Raw genomic sequence first — 21,495 nt, 5'->3', positions numbered from 1 at the left:
GAAAAAGAAATCTCCCTCTGCCTCTGCCTCATTTTTCCTTGCAGCAAACAGCAAACAGCAGGCTTTACTTTCAGTTTCGTTTTCAGCATAGCTTGATTAGCACAAGGGGAAAAAATCTGCTCCAACACTCTGCAGCAAGCAGGAGAGCCCTGCGCAAAACAGCTGAGAGTCAGGAGGCCAATCTAATCAACTTGTGCTAATTAGCCTGTGCTGAAGCTGAAAGGAGCTGTTTTTTCTTGCTGTTTCCTTGCAAGGAGGTAACTGCTGCAAGGCACAGGCCAAAGGGTGGGGGCCACCCTCCTTGCCACTTAGCGCCCCCCTGCCGCCCCCTTTTGCCTCTAGTGCCCCCTGTTGCCCCCTTGCTTCTTACTGCCCCCCTAAGTCATCCCACCGGCCCCCAACTTTGGTACGGCCCCTTTGGGAACCACTGCTTTAGATCATCACTCATCACTTTGGAAAATCCATGCACATTTTCTTGTGTGCAATAAGGGTGGAATGTTTCCTGAAGCACCGTCCACTCTTGGGGCACTTAAATGGTTTCTCCCATGTGTATAAGCACATGATTTAAAAGGCTAGTCTTAGTACTGAAATCTTTCCCACAATCTGGACATTCAAATGGTTTCTCTCCTCTGTGAGTCCTCTGGTGTGTCACCAGGTGGGAATTCTGACTGAAACCTTTCCCACAATCAGGACATTCAAATGGTTTCTCTCCTGTGTGAGTCCTCTGGTGTCTCACCAGCTCAGAATTCTGACTGAACCTTTTCCCACAATCTGGACATTCAAATGGTTTCTCTCCTGTGTGAGTATCCTGGTGTGTCACCAGGTGGGAATTGCGACTGAAACTTTTCCCACAATCAGGACATTCAAATGGTTTCTCTCCTGTGTGAGTTCTCTGGTGTGTCACCAGGCTGGAATTCTGACTGAAACTTTTCCCACAATCTGGACATTCAAATGGTTTCTCTCCTGTGTGAGTCCTCTGGTGTGTCACCAGGTGGGAATTTTGACTGAAATCTTTCCCACAATCAGGACATTCAAAGGGTTTCTCTCCTGTGTGAATCTTTTGGTGACTCACCAGGTTGGAAATGCGACTGAACCTTTTCCCACAATCAGGACATTCAAATGGTTTCTCTCCTGTGTGAGTCCTCTGGTGTGTCACCAGGTCAAAATTGCGACTGAAACTTTTCCCACAATCAGGACATTCAAATGGTTTCTCTCCTGTGTGAGCCTTCTGGTGTTTCACCAGATTGGAATTCTGACTGAAACTTTTCCCACAATCAGGACATTCAAATGGTTTCTCTCCTGTGTGAGTCCTCTGGTGTTTCACCAGGCTGGAATTGTGACTGAAACTTTTCCCACAATCTGGACATTCAAATGGTTTCTCTCCTGTGTGAGTCCTCTGGTGTTTCACCAGGCTGGAATTGTGAATGAAACTTTTCCCACAATCAGGACATTCAAATGGTTTCTCTCCTGTGTGAGTCCTCTGGTGTGTCACCAGGTGGGAATTATTTCTGAATCTTTTCCCACAATCAGGACATTCAAATGGTTTCTCTCCTGTGTGAGTCTTCTGGTGGTATACCAGGTTGGAATTCTGACTGAACCTTTTCCCACAATCAGGACATTCAAATGGTTTCTCTCCTGTGTGAGTCCTCTGGTGTGCCACCAGGTTGGAATTCTGACTGAAACTTTTCCCACAATCAGGACATTCAAATGGTTTCTCTCCTGTGTGAGTCCTCTGGTGTGTCACCAGGCTGGAATTGTGACTGAAACTTTTCCCACAATCAGGACATTCAAAGGGTTTCTCTCCTGTGTGAGTCCTTTGTTGTTTCATGAGATGGTAATTTCCAATGATACTTTCACACAATTTGGACACTCTTACGTGATGGGTGTCCTGTGATGTATTATCATGTTGCCTTGCTCACTAAAGTATTCACATCGGGAGCACTCGTATGGCTTCTCTCCTGTGTGTGTCGTTCCATGAACCACAAGGAAGCTGTTCTGACCAAACTTTTTGCCATATTCAGATAATTTGTATGGCTTTTGTACAGTTGGGATCTTCTTGTTAAATCAGCTATGATTTGCAATCTGTGCTTTTTCTACAATAGGCAGATCTATGGAGCTTTTCCACAACTGATATTCTTGAGGTCAAAAATATGTGTGATCTATTGTTTAGTGGTGCTTTGATTAAAGCCGTTTGCTTCTTCCCAAAGCAAGGCCTGTATCATTGTCTGTCCTATGTGTCCTGCCCAATAAGACCTTTTCCTTCCCCCTAACTTCCAGCTATTTCCATCTTTTTCTGAGTGAAAAATAATCTTCCTTGATTTTTCATGAAATGTATCCTTGAGTTTCGTATCCTCTACTTTTTCCAGCTCAAAATCTCATGTTAATTTTCTCTCTTTTGTCTATTAGCTGCTGGAGAAGGAGAATTGTGTGCTTTTCTGAAGGAACTGGAATATATTTTGATTTCTGGCTCAATTTTATTTCCTTTTCAACATTGCTTGTTATTCTCAGTTGTCCAGAGTTCTCTTATTGCCCTCCTCTTTGTCTGTAAGTTTTAAAGAAAAGTGTAAGTTTAATTGTGTATAAAATGGTTACAGAAGATGTGAAAAAAGTATACATTACAACAAAAAAGCAAACATGCCACAATGCTAGAATAATCTCTTACATTAATTATGATTCATTTGACACATGGAAGAGTACCAAGATATCTATTCAACCAAGAAATTATGTTGTTGACTTGGGTCAATCATAGATTCTTGGCACTGCAAAGTGTTATCCTCAAATATATCTGGATGTACTGAGGATAGATTATTTATTTATTTATTTATTTATTTATTTATTTATTTATTTATTTATTTATTTATTTATTTATTTATTATTTATTTATTTATTTATTTATTTATTTATTTATTTATTTATTTGTTCGATTTATATGCCACCCTTCTCCGGAGACTCAGGGCGGCTTACAATGCGTCAAGCAATAGCCTTCACACTTTTGTATATACCTGCTTAGTAGGGCTTTCGCTCCCCACACCCAAGCGGTGTTCTTTTTTATACAAAGTCAGCTTATTGCCCCCACAATCCGGGTCCTCATTTTACCTACCTCGAAAGGATGGACGGCTGAGTCAACCTTGAGCCTGGTGAGATTTGAACTTGCAGTAATTGCAGGCAGCTGGTGTTACTTAATAGTGCTTTAGTCTGCTGCGCCACCGAGGCTCATTAATTAATATAATTGCAGATATATGCATATAGAAAGAAATACAGATACAAACACCTACAAATGATATATGTGGAAGCTCCATGAGTTTTCAGCCTGACAAAATGTCCCAAAATGGTTAATCTCAAACCTTCTGAGCTAAATTTAGAGATGTGGGGTTTGAACTGAGGAAATGATGCCGAAAGCCTCTGCAAGATTTGAAGCACCAATTTTGCTCATGAAAGTCCTCAGCTGCAAATAAGAGAAGAAAATGCTGTCTACAACCCCTTCTGGTGACATCCCAATTCAAGCAATCCTGACTTACTGAGTGCAGTTGGGACTGGCTTCTGTGTCACTAAGCAGCCGGTCATGAAGCATGATGTCACATGACAGTGCCAACTTGCATCTGTTCCACAAACTGCGACTTGCAATTTCCTGCTGGCATCCCTACTAATTTTGCTTCAGAATCTAGCTGAGAAGGTCACAAACGGGGATCCTGAGTGTGGGATGCTGCAGCCATCATAAATGTACAACGGTTGGCAGAACCCAAGTTGGTGTCTCTCCTTTTCCTGCACCTTCAAAACCACAGGAACGGTTTTTCGGAAAAACAGGCCAAAAAAAGCCTCAAAAACAGGCCAGAAAAAAAGCCTCAAAAATGGGACAAAAAAGCCTCAAAAATTGACCAAAAAAGCCTCAAAACAGCCCCCAAGAAACCTCAAAAACAGGGGGCGGGAAGCCTCAAAAACAGGGAAAAAAGCCCCAGAAACAAGCCAAAAAAAGCCTCAAAGACGAGCTGAAAAAAGCACTCAAAGATGGGCTGAAAATAGCCCCAGAAAAAGACCGAAAAAAGGCTGGAAACGGCCCGAAAAAAGATAGGCCAAAACCTTTTTTTTGTTGTTTTCCTCTTCTAAATTTAGGTGCGTCTTATAGTCAGGTGCGTCTTATAGTCCGAAAAATACAGTCAGTAGAAATACCGTGCTTTTGGCAAGACCTGGAAGTTAAAAAACATAAACCCTAGAAAAAGACTAGTGGCAGAATCCGTGCAATTTGGTTGCCAAGAGAATAGCAAGCCCGTAACAGAATAGGTTATGAGTCAGAAGGGACCTTGGAGGTCTTCTAGTCCAATCTCCTTCTCAGCACGATACCCTATAACATTCCAGACAAATGGCTGGCCAATCTTGTCTTAAAGCACCAGTGTCAAACTTGCCATGTCATGTTGCCGTCATGTGACATTTTATGACATTCTACCCATTTATGGAGCTGGGGTGGGTGTGGCCTGCATGTCACGCATCCAGCCCATGGGCCGCCAGTTTGTCACCCCTGTCTTAAAAGGTTCCTAATGAATCTAGATGACAACTTGTCATCCAAAAGGTAGAAAAGGGAACTAAGGATCTCCTATAGTGATCTAAATTTTTACTAGCAGAGAGAAAATTATAGGGGAGGGGGGGTTGAAGTTGCAGATAATTTGGGGGGAGACTTCTGGTGGGCCCAGAAGGCCTGAAAATCAGCTGGCTGGTGCGCGCATGCACCCAAGAGCTGAGCTGGCGTGCCCACTAATATGGCTCCGCGTGCCACCTGTGGCACGCGTGCCATAGGTTCGCCATCACGGTCCCATAGTGATCTAAATTTTTACTAGCAGAGAGGAAATTATAGGGGGGGTTGCAGGTAAATTGGGGGAAGAGTGACCATGTCATACTGGAATTCAATATAATGCAGACACAAGCAATAGAGCAAAATCAAACTAAGGTCTTAGACTTTAAAGCAGCTGATTTCAACAAACCAAGAGACATCTTGGGAAGGATTCCATGGATGAAAATCTTATACAAGAGCCTTGGTGGCACAGCAGACTAAAGTGTTGTTAACTAGCACCAGCTGCCTGCAATTACTGCAAGTTCAAATCTCACCAGGCTCAAGGTTGACTCAGCCTTCCATCCTTTCTAGGTAAATAAAATGAGGGCCTGGATTGTGGGGGCAATAAGCTAACTTTGTATAAAAAAGAACACCGCTTGGGGGGGGGAAGCCCTACTAAGCAGGTATATACAAAAGCATGAAGGCTATTGCTTAACGCATTGTAAGCCGCCCTGAGTCTCCAGAGAAGGGCGGCATATAAATCGAACCAATCAATCAATCAATTAATCAATTAATCAAAGGGAAAACAACTCAAGAAGCCTGAGAAACTCTGTCTGCCTAAACAGAGGGATAGAACTGAGATCACATGAAGTATTAGTACCAATGCTTTGATTAAGATCACGCTTGGATTACTGCAACCACTTTTCATCACCACAATATAAAACAGGCGTGGAGACTCTATAAAGAGCGCAGAGAAGAGCAGTAGGGATAATTAGTGGGTTGCAGTAATTGGGAATGAATCGTCTAGTGAAAGGAAGGACTAGGGGTGACATGATAGCAGTGTTCCAATACTTGAAGGGTCAACTTCTTTTCCAAAGCACCAGAAGGACAAGACAAGAAGCAATGCATGGAAACTAATCAAGGAGAGAAACAACCTGGAATTAAGGAAAAATCCCATCAGTGAGAACAATTAGCCAGTGGAAGGGAATGGCTGCAATTTTCTGCTGCCTGGAAGACTGAAAAAGTCTCTTTTGAGTGAAGGTTGATTCTTCGGGAATGGCTTCCCTCCAGAGGTTGTGGGGGCTCCATTGCTGGTGGCTTTTAAACCGACGGGACAGCCATTTGTCTGAGATGTCATTAAGACCTCCAAGGTTTCTTCCAGCTCTCTTCCAAACCTCCAGTGACGGAGCTCCCTCTGGAGGGAAACCAGCCCCAAAGACTCAACCTGCATTTGAAGGAGGCTTTTTCAAGCTTCCCACCAGCAGAAATTGCAGCCCCCAGTTTCCCAGCCTGCAGCACCAGTGGGCTTCCATTTGGGGAGGGAAGGAACCTGCAGCAGCAGCAGCTGAGAGGCTCCAGCCCAGTTGCTTCTCCGCTTCCAGCCCAAGTTGCTCCCGGACTCTCCTCCCACCTGCAGCCCTCCACTCACCTGGCAGCTGCTGCTTCCACCATGGAAACAGCACAAAAGCCGCTCTGCACACCAACTTCCTCCCATCAGCCATCCGGAAGAGGAAGTTCCTCTGCGCGTCTCCTCTCCTCCCAGCCTTTCTAGCAATGCAGTACTTGATGATTTTAACTCCTTAAACACAACCACAGGCGCCGCCTGCTGTACCGTCCGCTTTCTAGCCACTGGTGTTGCCTGTTTGAGCGCCATCTCCAGGCAGGCAGAAAAACACGCTTGTCCCCTCTCTTATCTAAGGCGGTTGCAAGAGGTTTTCACTGATTAAATGCTACCGTCATTTTTGACTTCTGGCAACTGACCCAAACAAAAGAGTGAAATGTGATACCTCTAAGCTTACGAAGATTAGCTACGTGCTGAGCCCTGAAAGTTCATGACATTTTATTTTTTTATTTATTTTATTTGTCAAGCATATATAAGAAGACATAAAAGCATAAACATATTTGGGATACATGAAAAGAATAAGAGTAAAAAGGGACATGAGGACAGGAACGATTGTGCGCTTATGCCTTACAGACCTCTTAGGAATGGGGTGAGGTCAACAGTAGACAGTCTAAGGTTAAAGTTTTGGGGGTTTGGGGAAGAAACCACAGAGTCAGGTAGTGCATTCCAGGCATTGTCCACTCTGTTGCTGAAGTCGTATTTTCTGCAATTGAATTTGGAGTGGTTTACCTTGAGTTTGTATCTCTTATTTGCTCAGGTATTGTTGTGGTTGAAGCTGAAGTAGTCATTGACAGAATTTTTTTTTTGTTTGACAGATGAAAGATCTAAAATTCACATTAAACTATAAAAGAAAAGTTTGATAAGATGATGTAATGTGTGTATCTATCACTGGACAAATTGTCCAGAATGTTTAATGTGGGAAATGTAAAGAGCTTTTTATGATTTGTAGAAAGTCAGCACCACTCCCCAGAAGAATGAAATATTTTGGGAAATATTAAAAAGGCAGAATATTATATTTCCCTAAATGAGAAATGGAGAAACATGTTTTTTTAGAGGTAGGAAGACAGACTCAGTCTTTCTTAATAGCCCCCAGCAGGCATTTTGTGCCCATTAAGAAAGATTGGGCCAGCCTATCTATAAGAGCAGTGGTTAGAGTGCAGTACTGCAGGCTTCTTCTGCTGACTGCCAGCTGCCTGCAATTTGGCAGATCGAATCTCACCAGACTCATCCTTCCGAGGTGGGTAAAATGAGCCAGATTGTTAGGGACAATATGCTGACTATGTAAAACCGCTTAGAGAGGGCTGTTAAAGCACTGTGAAGCGGTATATGAGTCTAAGTACTACTGCTATTGCTAAAACAAAAGACCTTCAGCTCCAGGATGATGGGATTAAGACCCTTTAGGACATAATAAAGCATTTAGCAGAAGACACAGGGCCCACTACATTGCACAATCTCCTAAGGGCATTTCAGACATTGCACAACCCCCCCAGCTAGCAGCATCTGTGAAACTTATAAAAATCCATGTATTCATCAAACCAGTGGGTCAGCTGACCCAGAATTGCATGCTGTCTTTGTGTGTGGTTTGGCTTCATCAATAAACCATGTTTCCAATCAGCTTCTGTGTTTTTCTCCCAGCTTGGAACTGAACCAGATGGATATTTCTTCCAACACATTTATGGTGAGCATGTGACAACATAAATATTGGAGTATTGTTCCTCTGCCATTGTTAAGCAAATCACGGTGGGTTGTGAAAGGCAATCTCACACGACCTTGGCTTGCAACTTCCTGCTGGCATCCCCACTGGTTTTGCTTCTCAGAAGATAGCTGGGAAGGTCACAAATGGGAATCAGCAGTGTGGGATGCTGCAACCATCATAAATGTGCACTGCTTGGTGGAACCTTAACTGGTGCAACTCCTTTTCCTGCACCTTCATAACCACAGGAACTGCAGACGTGTGGTTACTGAGCAAGTGCTAAATTTGGGGACCAGCTGTATGTCTGCTTTCACGGTGCCATTGTAACTTTGAAGGTTCAGGAAACAAGATAAGCAAGGACTACATACACAAACTGAACATCACAAAAGGTCCCCAATAGCTTTTTTTAGTTGAAACTGATTAATACATGGATGGGCACCAATAGGAAAGACTGTGCTTTTTGGCTAGACATGAAAGTAAGAAAAACAATCATCTCAGAAAAGACAGTGTCAGATCAGTCAGAGATTGTTGCCAAGAAAACAGCAAGTACATAACAGAACCACAGAGCTGGAAGGAACCTTTGAGATCTTCTAATCCAATCCCTTACTTGAGCAGCAGGCCCTGAAGAACCTGACACCCAAAAGAAAGAAATTGTACAATTTTTACAAAAATAAACATCCAGCAACTTTTGCTGCTGATGGCCAGGTGGATTTTCTTGTGTGCGATAAGGTTGGAAGGTTTTCTGAAGCACCGTTCACACTCAGGACACTTAAATGGTTTCTCCCCTGTATGTATAAGCATATGATTTAGAAGGCTATCCTTAGTACTGAAATCTTTCCCACAGTCTGGGCACTCGTATGGTTTCTCCCCTGTGTGAGTCCTCTGGTGACTCACCAGCCGGGAATTCCAAAGAAAACTTTTCCCACAATCTGGACACATATATGGTTTTTCCCTGGAGTGAGTCCTCTGGTGTGTCACCAGGCGGGAATTGTTACTGAAACTTTTCCCACAATCAGGACATTCAAATAGTTTCTTTCTTGTGTGAATCTTTTGGTGTTTCACCAGGTCAGAATTCCGACTGAACATTGTCCCACAATCAAGACATTCAAAGGGTTTCTCTCCGGTGTGAATCCTTTGGTGTGCCACCAGGCTGGAATTGTGATTGAACCTTTTCCCACAATCAGGACATTAAAAGGGTTTTTCTCCTGTGTGAGACCTCTTGTGTATACCAGGTTGGAATTTTGACTGAAACCTTTCCCACATTCAAGACATTCATAGGGTTTCTCTCCTGTGTGATTCCTCTGGTGCCTTACAAGGTGGGAATTGTTACTGAAACTTTTCCCACAATCCAGACATTCAAATGGTTTCTCTCCTTGTGAGTCCTCTGGTGTGTCACCAGACTGGAATTTTGACTGAAACCCTTTTCAGAATCAGGGCATTCAAAAGATTTCTTTTCTGCGTGAGTCCTCTGGTGGTTCATCAGGCTGTAATTGTGACTGAAACCTTTCCCACAGATAGGGCATTCAAGGGGTTTCTCTCCTTCAAATGTTTTTTTTTTCACTGTGTGTGAGTGTTGTCTCATGAGGTGGGAATTTCCAATGAAATTTTCACACAATCTGGACACTCAAACGTGATGCGAGTCCTCTGATGTATCTGTTAAATGTGTTCAAGGATCGTGCCCAATAACTCCATAAGCAGGTATTCTTTAAATCAAGTATTGTTTATTAATCAAGCATCTTATCATTGCAGGTACAAGTCTGGAACTGCTGCAGGACTGCATGGCTGACCCTTAAGTACCCCCTGGGCGTGGCTAAGGTAAGGAGGGGCTATTGGGTTAGGGTGGACCTTGGGGGTTGGCTTGCCCAGCCTCCATGCTTCTAGCCCTGGGTCAGAGGCAAGGCATTTACTCCTGACAAAACCCCCTCTAAATGCCTGGCCGAGGTGTTCTTGTGTGGTGCATACCTGAGGTGTCTTTTTCAGGAGGACACCTAATTTTGATGTTAGGTACGTGTGCTGCTTATTCTGCAATGGTTTGGTTAGAATGTCCACTGTTTGTTCTTCTGTATCACAATGTACAACTCTTATGAATCCTATGCTTGCGAACTGTCTAACGTGTTTGTATTTTATATCGCTATGTCTCGATCTTTGGCCCACTGCTTCAGCCCTAGATATTTCCATGGCGGCTTTATTGTCCTCGTGCATGATAATAGGGTAGTTCGGTTCGGCCCATATGTCTGATAGCAGGTCGTCGAACCAGACCAGGTTGTTGGCGGCCTTGGACAAACAAATATATTCGGCCTCTGTTGTTGATGTGGCTACCAGATCCTGCTTACCTGTGTACCAATGTACTGGGCTGTTGTTTAAAAAGAATACGTAACCTGAAGTACTCCTCCTGCATTTCACATCCCCAGCCCAGTCAGCATCTGCATAGCATGTGAGTGTGGGTGCTGTGGTGTTCTTGGGTTCTAGCGATAGGCAAGTATCTGAACTCTGTTTTAGGTACCTCAGTACCCTCTTGATGGCTTCCCAGTGATACACAGTGGGCTTACCTACATGTCGTGATAGTAAGTTGACTGGCAATGCGATGTCTGGTCTGGTCCAGTTCGCAATGTCTAATAGGGAGCCTATGGTGGACCTGTATAATGTGTTGTCCTTGAACGCCTCAGCCTCATTGTACATGTCCTTCAAGAAGTCCGGTTGCATTGGCGTTTCACACCCCTTGGCGTTTGCCATGTTGCACTTATGTATAAGTTCCAAAATCTTGTCCTTCTGTGACAGTTGGAAACCTCTGTCTGTTCTTGTGATTTGTACCCCCAAATATTTATCTACCTTGCCCAGTATCTTTAGTGTAAAATGTTTTCCCAGCTCGTTGGCGAAGTCGTTACATTTGCTAGACTTGTCACCGATATACAATATATTGTCCACGTATATTAAAACATACTCGAGGGAACTGTCTGACTTCTTGGTGAAGAAGCAGTTGTCGGCCGAGGTGGCTGAGAATCCCATAGATTTCAATGTCTTGGACAGGCACTCGTACCAACGTTTCCCTGACTGTTTGAGTCCATACAGGCTCCGGTTTAGGATCCAGGTTTCTCCCTTCCTGGTGTTTTGGCTAGGTGGCGCTCTCACATATATCTCTTTATCGAGCTCGGCGTGCAGGTAGGCGGTTTGCACGTCGAATTGATGTACTTCTAAACCAAGTAGTGATGCAATAACCAGCGCACATTTTATGCTTTCAGCCCTGACTGTGGGGGAGTACGTTTCCGTGTAATCATCAGGGTATTTTTGGGCGAACCCCTGTGCCACCAGCCTAGCCTTATAGAGTGCTTTGTTTCCCTCTAGTGTTTTAATTTTGTAGACCCACCTGGTGCCTATGGCCGTTTTCCCTGTTGGGACATTGGAGGGAGTGTATACGTTTAGTTCCCTCAGACTGTCCATTTCCCTCTCCATGGCTTGTTCCCACTTTTCTCTTTCCTCATCTGGTAACTTCAGTACATCCTCGTATGTATTGGGGGTTAGTTGGTTAGTATGGAGGGACAACACGTAGTCCCCTAATCTTTCTGGCTTTTTGCCCCTGTTTGCCCTGATTGGCCTGTCGGGGGGTGTCTCTGTGTCATGCATGTACCTAGCTTCTTTCTCGGTGAGTGAGTCCACCTTGATGTGTGGGTGGTTTTCTTTCCACCCCTTCACAGGTATTTCCTGTCTCTTGGGTTTGCTCTTTTCCTGCTCTGTGCCCTTTTCTGTTTGGTGCCTTTTTCTCCTTTGATCATCCCCTGGTCCGTCCTTGCTAAGGGACACCTCGTTGAGGTGTATCTTGGACCAGTTGGCGTTTTCATGGAAGACAGCTGTTCGTGATATCACAAAATTGTTGTTGCTGTCTATGAACCTATTGTCAGCGTTCCAAATTAGGCTCTCTTCCAGTGCTGACATAACAAGATGAACTTTTACCTAGTTTTGTATGTACAGATAGTGTTTCCTGGGAGACGAGGGTGGGGGCTACATTCCTGTGAAAAGAACGTGCCGGGAGGTAGAGATGGATCTGCATGATGGCCAATGGGATATTGGGGTTGGAGAGCGGAAGAGGAGGGCGTTGGAAGGAGGGGCCAGTTTGGCTGTCTGTCAGGTTTCGGTGCTATCTTAAATGAGTTTCATTTTCAAGCGCAATCTCTCTAATGAAACATTTTTATTTAAGAACATAAAAAGCCGACAATCCTGATTTCATTTTTGCAGCCAAACTGGCCCCTCCTTCCAACCCCCTCCTCTTCCGCTCTCCAACCCCAATATCCCATTGGCCATCATGCAGATCCATCTCTACCTCCCGGCACGTTCTTTTCACAGGAATGTAGCCCCCACCCTCGTCTCCCAGGAAACACTATCTGTACATACAAAACTAGGTAAAAGTTCATCTTGTTATGTCAGCGCTGGAAGAGAGCCTAATTTGGAACGCTGACATCTATATCCCTTCGTCCCTAGTTCATATCCCATGAACCTCAGTCTTCTGGATACCCTATCTCCCTTATGTCTCAATTGTTTGGGGATGTGCACATCTGCTGTGACCCCGAATATGTGTAAGTGTGACACCTGTGGTTTCCTTTGGTACATTAACTCGTATGGAGTTTTATTTAGTACGCTGGTCCATAACCTGTTTAAAGTGTAGTTCGAATAAATGAGTGCTTCTGACCAGAGATGCTGCCCTAGGCCGGCATCCTCTAGTGCGCACTTCATCATGGTCTGCAGTGTCCCGTTTTTTCGTTCTGCCACGCCATTTTGAAAGGCGGAAAATGGAGAAGTCGTGTAGTGGACTATCCCGCGTGTCTTTAGCCATTGCGAGAAGTCTCTTGACAAAAATTCAGACCCCCGGTCTGTCATTATTTGCCTGATCTTGGTGTCATGTTGTGTCTCCACCCTTGCGTAGAATTCCTTAAATTTTTGGAATACTTCGCTCTTGTGTTTTAGCGTGTATACGAAGCCATAGCGGCTGAAATCATCCACTATGGTCAGGAAGTACCTCTTTCTATATTTGACGGAGGGTCTTAGGGGTCCCACTAGGTCCATATGTATGAGTTGGAATATAGAATTGCTTGTGCGTACTGACTTTTTGGGCCTAGGTTTGGTTTTTAATTTAGAGCTCTTACAAATAGAACACTCGAGATAGTTCTCACAATCCTTTATTTTTACACCTTCAGAGCATTCCATCATCTTCTGCACCACAGGGAAACTAATGTGTCCTAGTTTTCTGTGTAACAGGTGGGCACAGTTGTCATGCATTGGCTTACCTATTGCTGGTTTTCCTCCCCTGGGAGTCCCCTGTTTACTTGTGTCATCGGTGATGTGTGTGTGACTAACCCCCTCTACTTCTCCACTTGTGTGGTCTGGGTTGTCGGGTTTGACCTCCTGGTGATTGTTTACCTCTGGCTGCTTGTCCCTGACTGGTTGGAAGAATGGCAGTTCCCCACTGATCACTACTTTCCCTATTCTTTTGCCCCCTCTAGTTACCTGTGCCTTTCCTTCCTTGAATGTCACTTCAACATTGTTATTCTTGCTTAGTTTTAGGGTGGCAAGAATGTTATAGGGTATATTAGGCACTAATAGTACTCCTTGCACTACTCCTATCCCTGGCACGTATGCGTTGCCTTTGCCTGTTACTTGCACATTGTTCTGGTTAGCCACTTTTATAATAAAACTTTCATCTGTGAATGAGGTTAGTAAGTTACGGTCATAAGTGGTATGGTTTGTGGCCCCTGAGTCCAACAGCCATGTGCCTTCCTCCCTGTCCTGGCCTATGTGTCGCTCTTGATCTCCTATGCCATATAGTGATCCGGTCTGGCTTTCCCTGGAACTATCCCTGTGGTTTCTTCTGTCCCTGGGGCTAGGGGAATCCCTACGCCTGTGTCTGTCATCTGGCGAGCGTCCACTAGTGTGTCTTGCCCTTTGTTCTGGTCTGTCCCTTCTATGTGACCTGTCCCTGTCCCCTGTGTTTCTGGGACAGTCCCTTTTGTAATGGTTCCTTGACCCGCATAAGTAACACTCTAGGGTACTATAGTTCTTGCTCTGTGGCTCGGCCTTCCTGCTGGGCCTTTGTTCTCTGCGGCTTAGTAAACGGTCTTTCCTGATACTGTCCTCAGCTATTAGTTTACTTGTCAGTAGTTCCAGTGAGAGTTTCCCTGACCCTAGGTTGTCTATCTGAGTGATAAATGTGTCCCAACTGGGGTCTAAAGAATTTACAATGATGCTTATCATGGTCCTCTCGCTTATGACCTCCCCCCTTTGTGTCAGCTGAGCTCTGGTGGTGTTTAGTGACAATAGGTGCTCGCTCATTGGGGTCCCTGCTTTATGCTTGGTGGCATAGAATTCCCTGGATAACCTGGTGGTACTGGCTACGCTTTGACAGTAGAATAGTCTGTGCATCCTTTGTATTACCTCCAGAGCAGTCAAGTGGTGGTTAATGCTGGGGTAAATACTGGGGGTAATGCTGGCAATGACAATGCAGTATGCTTTATGGTGGATGCAATCTAATTCAAAAGTCCAAGGTTTTTCTGGGGGGTCTATGACTAGGGATAATAGGTCTTCTTTTAGCAGGGTGACCTGGAGTTGCTGGTTCCAGTCCAGGAAATTCTCCCCATCTAGTCTTAGTTTGGGAAAGTCACTTGGCAAAGTCCCTGAATTGTAAGTTAAATTACTTACATTATGTCGCTGTCCATGGCTCCTCACATAAGGATACTCACAATAAGGCAGAGGAACGGCTGTGGCAAGTCTGAACTGACTTGTCTCTATGTGCTTGCGTCGGTGTAGCTCTATGTTTTTTTTCGTTTCTCTTACAGGGATGTATTGCGCATGCGCGAGGTTCATTTCTCCCCAGCCGCCGTGGTGTGAGGAGCTCGTCTCTGCAGCTCCCGGGTGAAGGCCCCAACCTTCCGGATGGGCCTCCGGTTCCTCCTTGGTCAGCCTCACTTGCTCGGGATCGCCGCGGATCGTCGTCTGGAGCCTCGGGAAGCGGTGAGGATCGTCGGTGGATGTCGGAAGTCTCGTTGGGGCCGCGAATGGTCCCGGATGGCCCGGCCTCGTGTGGGTGTCGCCTCCGGGTGTCAGGCCGAGTCCCCTGCCCGCCGATGGACATCCCCTGCCTGCAGATGGCCCCGTGGGCCATGGATCTGGTCCCAGTCGTCGTTCCGGTGAGTAGTCCCATCGCCCTCGGTGTCCCGTTTTTAAGGGGAGGCTCCATGGGGGCTCTGGGTGGCCCTGGGTCCACGCGGAAGCGGTCAGTTCCCCAGGGTGGGTGCCGGTGTCAGCCCTCTTCGCGCTAGGGTCCCCTTTGCGTTTTGGCCTAGCACCGGGGTGCGTGTTGGGTAGTTTCATTTTATCCCCCAGGGCCGCGGTGATTAGTTCGATGGCTTGGTTGGCTTCGGGCTCGGTAAGCGAGTCTGTGGGCCTTGGCTTTGGGCTTTCTTGTTTTTTGTATTTTTTGTGGTATGTGTTATTCATTGTTTAGTGGTGTTTTGATTAAGGCTGGGTTTTTTTTCTCCCAGAGTGAGGCCTGCTTCTCTGTCTACCCTATATTGCTCTTCAAGTGAATTTTTCCTCCCCACTGACTTCCAGATATTTCCCTCTTTTTCTGAATAAAAAATAATCTCCCTTGACTTTTCATGTAATGTATGCTTGAGTTCTGCATAATTTACTTATTCCAGTTTAAATCTTTCTTAATTTTCTGTCTGTTATCTCTCACCTGATCAGGAAAAAGAAGAATTATGTGGGTTTTTGTGAAGGAAATGGACGATATTTTTATTTCTGGCTTGATTTTCTTTCATTTTCAAAGTTGCTTGTTATAATCAGTTGTCCAGTGTGCTCTTATTGCCATCTTCTTTACCTATAAGATTCAAAGAAAAGTGTAATGTTAATTGTTTATAAAATTGTTGTAGATGATGTGAAAAAAGAAAAAAAGTGTACCTTACAATTAAAAAGCGAACATGCCACATTGCTAGAATAACTTCTTACATTAACCATGATCCATTTGACACATGGAAAACAACCAAAATCCAAGTTCAAATATCCATTCAATCATGAAATTCTCTTGTTGATTTGGGTCAATCACAGATTCTTACAGTGCAAAGGCTTATTACCAAATACGTAACTCATTTTGCTCATGGAAATCCTCAGCTCCAGATATGGCAATAAACACGGTCCACAACCACTCTAGTGACATCCCAATTCAAGCAGTCTTCATATATTGACGGCAATTTGGACTGGCATCTGCATCACTAAGCAGCCTGATCATGAGCATGATGTCACATGACAGTGCCAACTTACATGTGATCCTCTGCAGTTGTTAAGCAAATCACTGTGGATTGTTAAAGGGAATTTCAGATTCAAATTCCTGCTGGTATCTCCACTGACTTACTTGTCAGAAGCTAGCTGGGGAGATCATAAATGGGGATCATGCGTATGGGATACAGCAGCAATTGTATATGTGCACCGGTTGGCAGAACCCAAATTGGTCCATCTGTTTTTCCTGCACCTTCATAACCACAGCAACCACTGCTGACATGTGGTCACTGAACATGTGCTACGATGACCACAAATTTGTGGACCAGGTGTGCATCAGCCTTTACAGTGCTATAGTAACTTTGAAGGCTCAGGGAACAAATAGGCAAGTACTACCTATACAACTGAACATCCCAAAAGGTCTTCAATAGCTCAATTGAACCTGGTTAATACATGGATGCAGCACCAATAGGAAACACCATGATTATTGGCAAGACATGGGAGTAAAAAAAACCAAGCAGAGCAACTACAGAGGCCAGAGGAGGTGACAGTCTCCAGACCACCTCTGATTAAGAAGAGCCGCTCGTCCACTCGATCCACAGGTGAGGAGAGCAGACCGGAGGGAGGCAAAGAGGTCAGCAAGGGTGTTTGAGAGGAAGCAGCTCCACCTCTCCACACAAGGAACAGCTGTGGAAGGGTGATTTAACCAGATGCTGGGTAAAAGTGTGTTTCTTGGGAACACCTGCTTGTTTTGATGTGCACTTTCCCAGCTTTGCTGGATCCTGTGTTTTGAACTTTGGACTGTGTTTTTGGACTCTGAACCTCAGACTTTCCTTCTGAACTTTGGACTTGACTCTCGGACCTCCTTTTGTTGTTGGAACTCTGGACTTGTGGGTATCATTACTTCCCTCTTTTCCTCACGGTCAGCTAGGGCCTACTTTTTAGAGCAGGGGAATCCAGACCAGGGGCTAAGGGCTGGGGCGGAGCTTCACTGACACCATTGCTGGGTTATTTGACACTTTGAGTAAGTGAGTAATAAACAGATGCTACTTAAACCTTGCAATGCCAGCGTGACTTGGTTCAGAACACTAATATAGCTCCCATCTTGAAAAAAGGGGAAACTTCACAAATCTACAAACCAATCAACCTGACATCAATGCCTGAGAAGAACCTGAAAAAGATAACCAAGCAACAGATCTACAAACAACTAGAAGCAAGCAAACTTATAACCAGAAGCCAACATGGGTTTGTCAAAAAAAGATCATGCCAATTTCCTTCTTTGAGAAAGTGTCTCAATAAACAGACCAGCAAAATGCTGTGTACATAGTATAATGGAATTTCAGTAAGGCATTTGATAATCAACGTAAGATGGATTTTGGATGTCCTAGTGGACAATCACCTAAATATGAGCCCACACTGCATTGCAGTGGCCAAAAAAGCCAAAACAATCCTAGGCTGCTTAAACAGAGGGCTAGAATCCAGATCATGTGTCGTGTTAGTATCAATTTATAATCCTTTGGTAAGATCACACTTGGATTATTGCAACCAGTTTTGATCGCCACAATATTAAAAAAAAGGTGTTGAGACTCTACAAAGAGCACAGAGAAGAGCAGTAGGGATGATTAGAGGGCTGGAGGCTAAAACATACGAAGAAAGGTTGCAGGAATTGGAAAGGAATTGTCTAGTGCAGTGATGGCAAACCTTTTTCTCGTGGCGTGCCGGAAGTGTGTATGTGCGCATGCAACAGCTCCTGTGCGTGCCAGCACCCATAATGCAATGTGAACCCTCCCACATGCGCATGTTCACATGACCCTCCCCCGCGCATGCGCCCCACATTGCGCATGCGCGCCCTGCACATGCACTTCGGGCATCCCTCCGCCCTGTTTTGGGCCTGGAAAGTCGTTATTTTGAGGGCAGTCCGAGGCTTCTCTGTCTCCCTGTCCGATAAGACTTCTGGCATAGCCACAGGCCTCCGGAGGGAAGCCCTGGCCTGCTGCTCCTGCCACCGCCACCCCCTTGCCCCCAGCAAGAGCGGTTCTCGTACTGTCCCAGGAGGACTGGAGGAGAGCGCAGCTCCTCAGCTCCTCACTCATGGAGATCCACCGGTGGGGAAATGGTAGCGGAAAGCGGTAAGAAATGCGCGAGCCAGGAAGTGGTCATGCTCCCTGACAGGAGAGGGTTGCACGTTCACTCCAGCAAAGGTTTGTGCAACCCTCTCTGGCCAGGGAGCATGACTGCTTCCTGGTCAGTGCACCTCTTACCGCGCCTACTTCCCAACTGGTAGATCTCCATGAGTGAGAAGCTGCGCTCTCCTCTGGTCCTCCTGGGGCAGCTCGCCTCCCCACTGGCAGCTACTCCTTCTCCTTGATGCTCCAGGAGAAGCCTGAGACTCAGCTTTCCTTGGTAAAGCGCTTCATCATTGCAGCGCAGGGAACACGCGCAGTGCCAGGGATCCGTGCAGCTACTATCCCACCCCTCCTCAGCCTCGGCCACGCCGCAGGGCTCCAACTCAAGGAGGAGAAGACGGAGGAAGGGTGGGGAGTCCAAATGGCAGCTACCTGAAGCAAGCTGCAGCGCGATTATGCAGGGCGGTTGGAGAAGCGGCAGAAATAGCAGCCAGGGCTGGGCTTTCAGCGGGTAAGCAACACTGCCTCTGCCGTGGGGAACTTTGGAGAGGGCGGGGGCAGGCTGTGCGAGCAGCCTGTCTCTTAGCTGGCAAGAATGGCTACAGCCTGCCCCCGGCCTCTCTCTCCAAAGTTCCTCACGGCAGAGGCAGCGTTGCTTACCTGCTGAAAGCACAGCCCTGGCTGTTATTTCTGCCTCTTCTCCAACCACTCGGAGCCCTGTGTAATAGCGCTGCAGCTTGCTTGAGGTAGCCGCCTTTTAGACTTCCCCCGCCCCCCTCTTCCTCCGTTTTCTCCTTGAGTTGGAGCCTCACGGTGTGACCGAGGCTGAGGAGGGGTGGGATAGTAGCTGCACGGATCCTCTGGGGCCGCCCGTGTCCCCTGCCCTGCAATGATGAAGCACTTTGCCAAGGAAAGCAGAGTCTCTCGGTTGGGCGGGAGGCGAGATCTGGCATCGCAGGTATGGGAAACTGACAGCCTTGCAAGCCCATTCTCTCTTGGCTGCTTGGAGAAAACAGCAGAAAGCAGAGGATGAGGAAATTGGGAAGCCATAAAACGGGATTGAGGGAAGGGAGGGAACGGATAATTCAAGCAGTATATTGGTCTTTCCATACAATGGAAGGAGCAGCAGACTGGGGCTTCAATCCCTTCCCCCGGAGATCTGGGCCATGTCAGAAGCCCGCTTTGGAGAGAGAGGCTGGGGGCAGGCTGTAGCCCACTTTAGAGAGAGGCCGGGGGCAGGCTGTAGCCGTTCTCACCAGCTAAGAGACAGGCTGCTCACACAGCCTGCCCCTGCCCTCTCCAAAGTTCCCCACGGCAGAGGCAGTGTTGCTTACCCGCTGAAAGCCCAGCCCTGGCTGCTATTTCTGCCTCTTCTCCAACCACTCGGAGCCTTGCATAATAGTGCTGCAGCTTGCTTGAGATAGTCGCCGTTTAGACTTCCCCCGCCCCCCTCTTCCTCCATCTTCTCCTTGAGTTGGAGCCTCGCGGCATGACCGAGGCTGAGGAGGGGTGGGATAGTAGCTGCACGGATCCCCTGGTGCCGCCAAGGAAAGCAGAGTCTCTCGGTCGGGTGGGAGGCAAAATCTGGCATCGCCTCCCTGCTGGTGGCTTCTCCATCTCCTGGCTGCTCCAGGAGCAGCCTGTTACCCAGCGGGAATGGCCTGTCGCCATAGCCTGCCCCCGCCCTCCTGCCAGCTGGTCCGGGGGTTCTGCCGGAGAAGTGGCAGAACCACTGTTGCTGGGGGCAAAGGGGGGGTGGCGGCAAGGATAGGCAGTCCAGGGCTTCCCTGTCTCCCCACCCGAGCGGGCCTCTGGGTGGGATAGATTCATTTTCTGAATCTCTTTCTAACAAAACATTATAAACCCTCTTAATATGCATTGGGCCTTTCTCTTTTATCTGTCTAACCAATTCTTCTTCATGCAACATTAATCCAATTTTTTGATCTTCTCTCCATCTCAATTGAAATTGATTATACTGTAACCATGTTAAATTAATCCCTTCTTCCAACAGTGTGTTTAATGACTTCAGTTGCAATCTGCCCCCATCATTAAAAAGTACTTCTTTGTATAAAACCCCCCCGAGTGACTTTATATTTATATTCCGTATAATGTGACCAAGATCCAACCACAACGGTATTTTATAATCCCATTTGAGTCGGTGCTTCTTCCATACTCTCATCAAGGAGCTTCTAAGAATATGGCTGTTAAATACTTTATCCACCTTGTTTTCATAAAATAAGTATGCATGCCAGCCAAATTCAAGATCATAACTTTCTATATTCAATATTCCAGTCTTTGTACTTCCAAACCAGTCACTTGCTTGTATAAACGCTGCAGCTTCATAATACAATCGCAGGTTTGGAAGTTTAAGACCACCCCTTTCACGAACATCTTGCATAATTTTCAGTTTAACTCTTGGCTTTTTCTCATTCCAAACTGTTATGTATGTATCTATTTTGTGCGGGAAATTCAAATGCACAGTGAATTCTGATTGGTTCTGGGTTGCCTCTGGAAAGTATATAAAGAGGGCTGTTGCCTGTGTGTTTTTGCTGAAGTCTCACCCTGAATTAAAGAGCTGTTGTTACTAGCCTGCTTGTGCCTCTCGTTATTCCCGCGCTACAACATTGGCGACGAAGTGGGATAGAGGACACAAGAGGCAATTCAAAAAGAGCTTGGAGTTTCAGGCAGGGTGACTAGTGAACATGGAGACATGGCATGTCTGCCTACGTTCCGCCAAAACCCTTTGACCCGACCTGAGAGAAGTGGGGATCGTATCTGACCAGGTTCGAGTGCTCCCTGGAAGCGAGCGAAATGCAAGGGCTCTCAGCGAACAGAAAAAGGGCTCTGTTCCTAAGCCACTGCGGGCCAGACGTATTAGAGATGGCCGAATCCCTTTGCGAGCTAACCCCAGTCCAGACGGTTCCCTGGGACATCCTTCAGGCCAATCTGAGAGCCCACTACGCTCCAGTTCCGTCTAAATTCGTTCAGCGCTACGAACTCCAGCAACGAGTTCAAAAAGAAGGAGAGCCGGTCAGTGCTTATGTGGCCGCGCTTCGAAAAGCCGCAACGCATTGTGACTACAGAGACTTAGACGACGCGTTGCTTGAACAACTGATTTGCGGGGTTCGAGATACCCGGTTACAAAGGCGTCTTCTAGCCAAGCCAGACCTAACGCTAGCTGGCGCGCTAGACGAAGCCCGAGCACACGAGGCATCAACGAAAGCTTCGGAAGCGCTGCAGCGACCAAGTTCAA

At 46.2% G+C, this 21,495-nt stretch overlaps 1 pseudogene; it reads right to left on the bottom strand.

Annotated features, from left to right (window-relative positions):
- Window positions 1–380: 380 nt before the first annotated feature.
- LOC139310043 (zinc finger protein 850-like) overlaps window positions 381–21,495 on the bottom strand; it is a 218,579-nt pseudogene continuing 197,464 nt past the window's right edge.

This window comes from Pituophis catenifer, unplaced genomic scaffold, assembly GCF_029215685.1.
Source record: "Pituophis catenifer annectens isolate HBS135680 unplaced genomic scaffold, rPitCat1.0.hap2 SCAF_2, whole genome shotgun sequence".
In the NCBI taxonomy this organism is placed as follows: Eukaryota; Metazoa; Chordata; class Lepidosauria; order Squamata; family Colubridae; genus Pituophis; species Pituophis catenifer.
The sequence above is the reverse complement of the archived record's forward strand: the minus strand, read 5'-3'. Positions and strand labels throughout refer to the sequence as shown.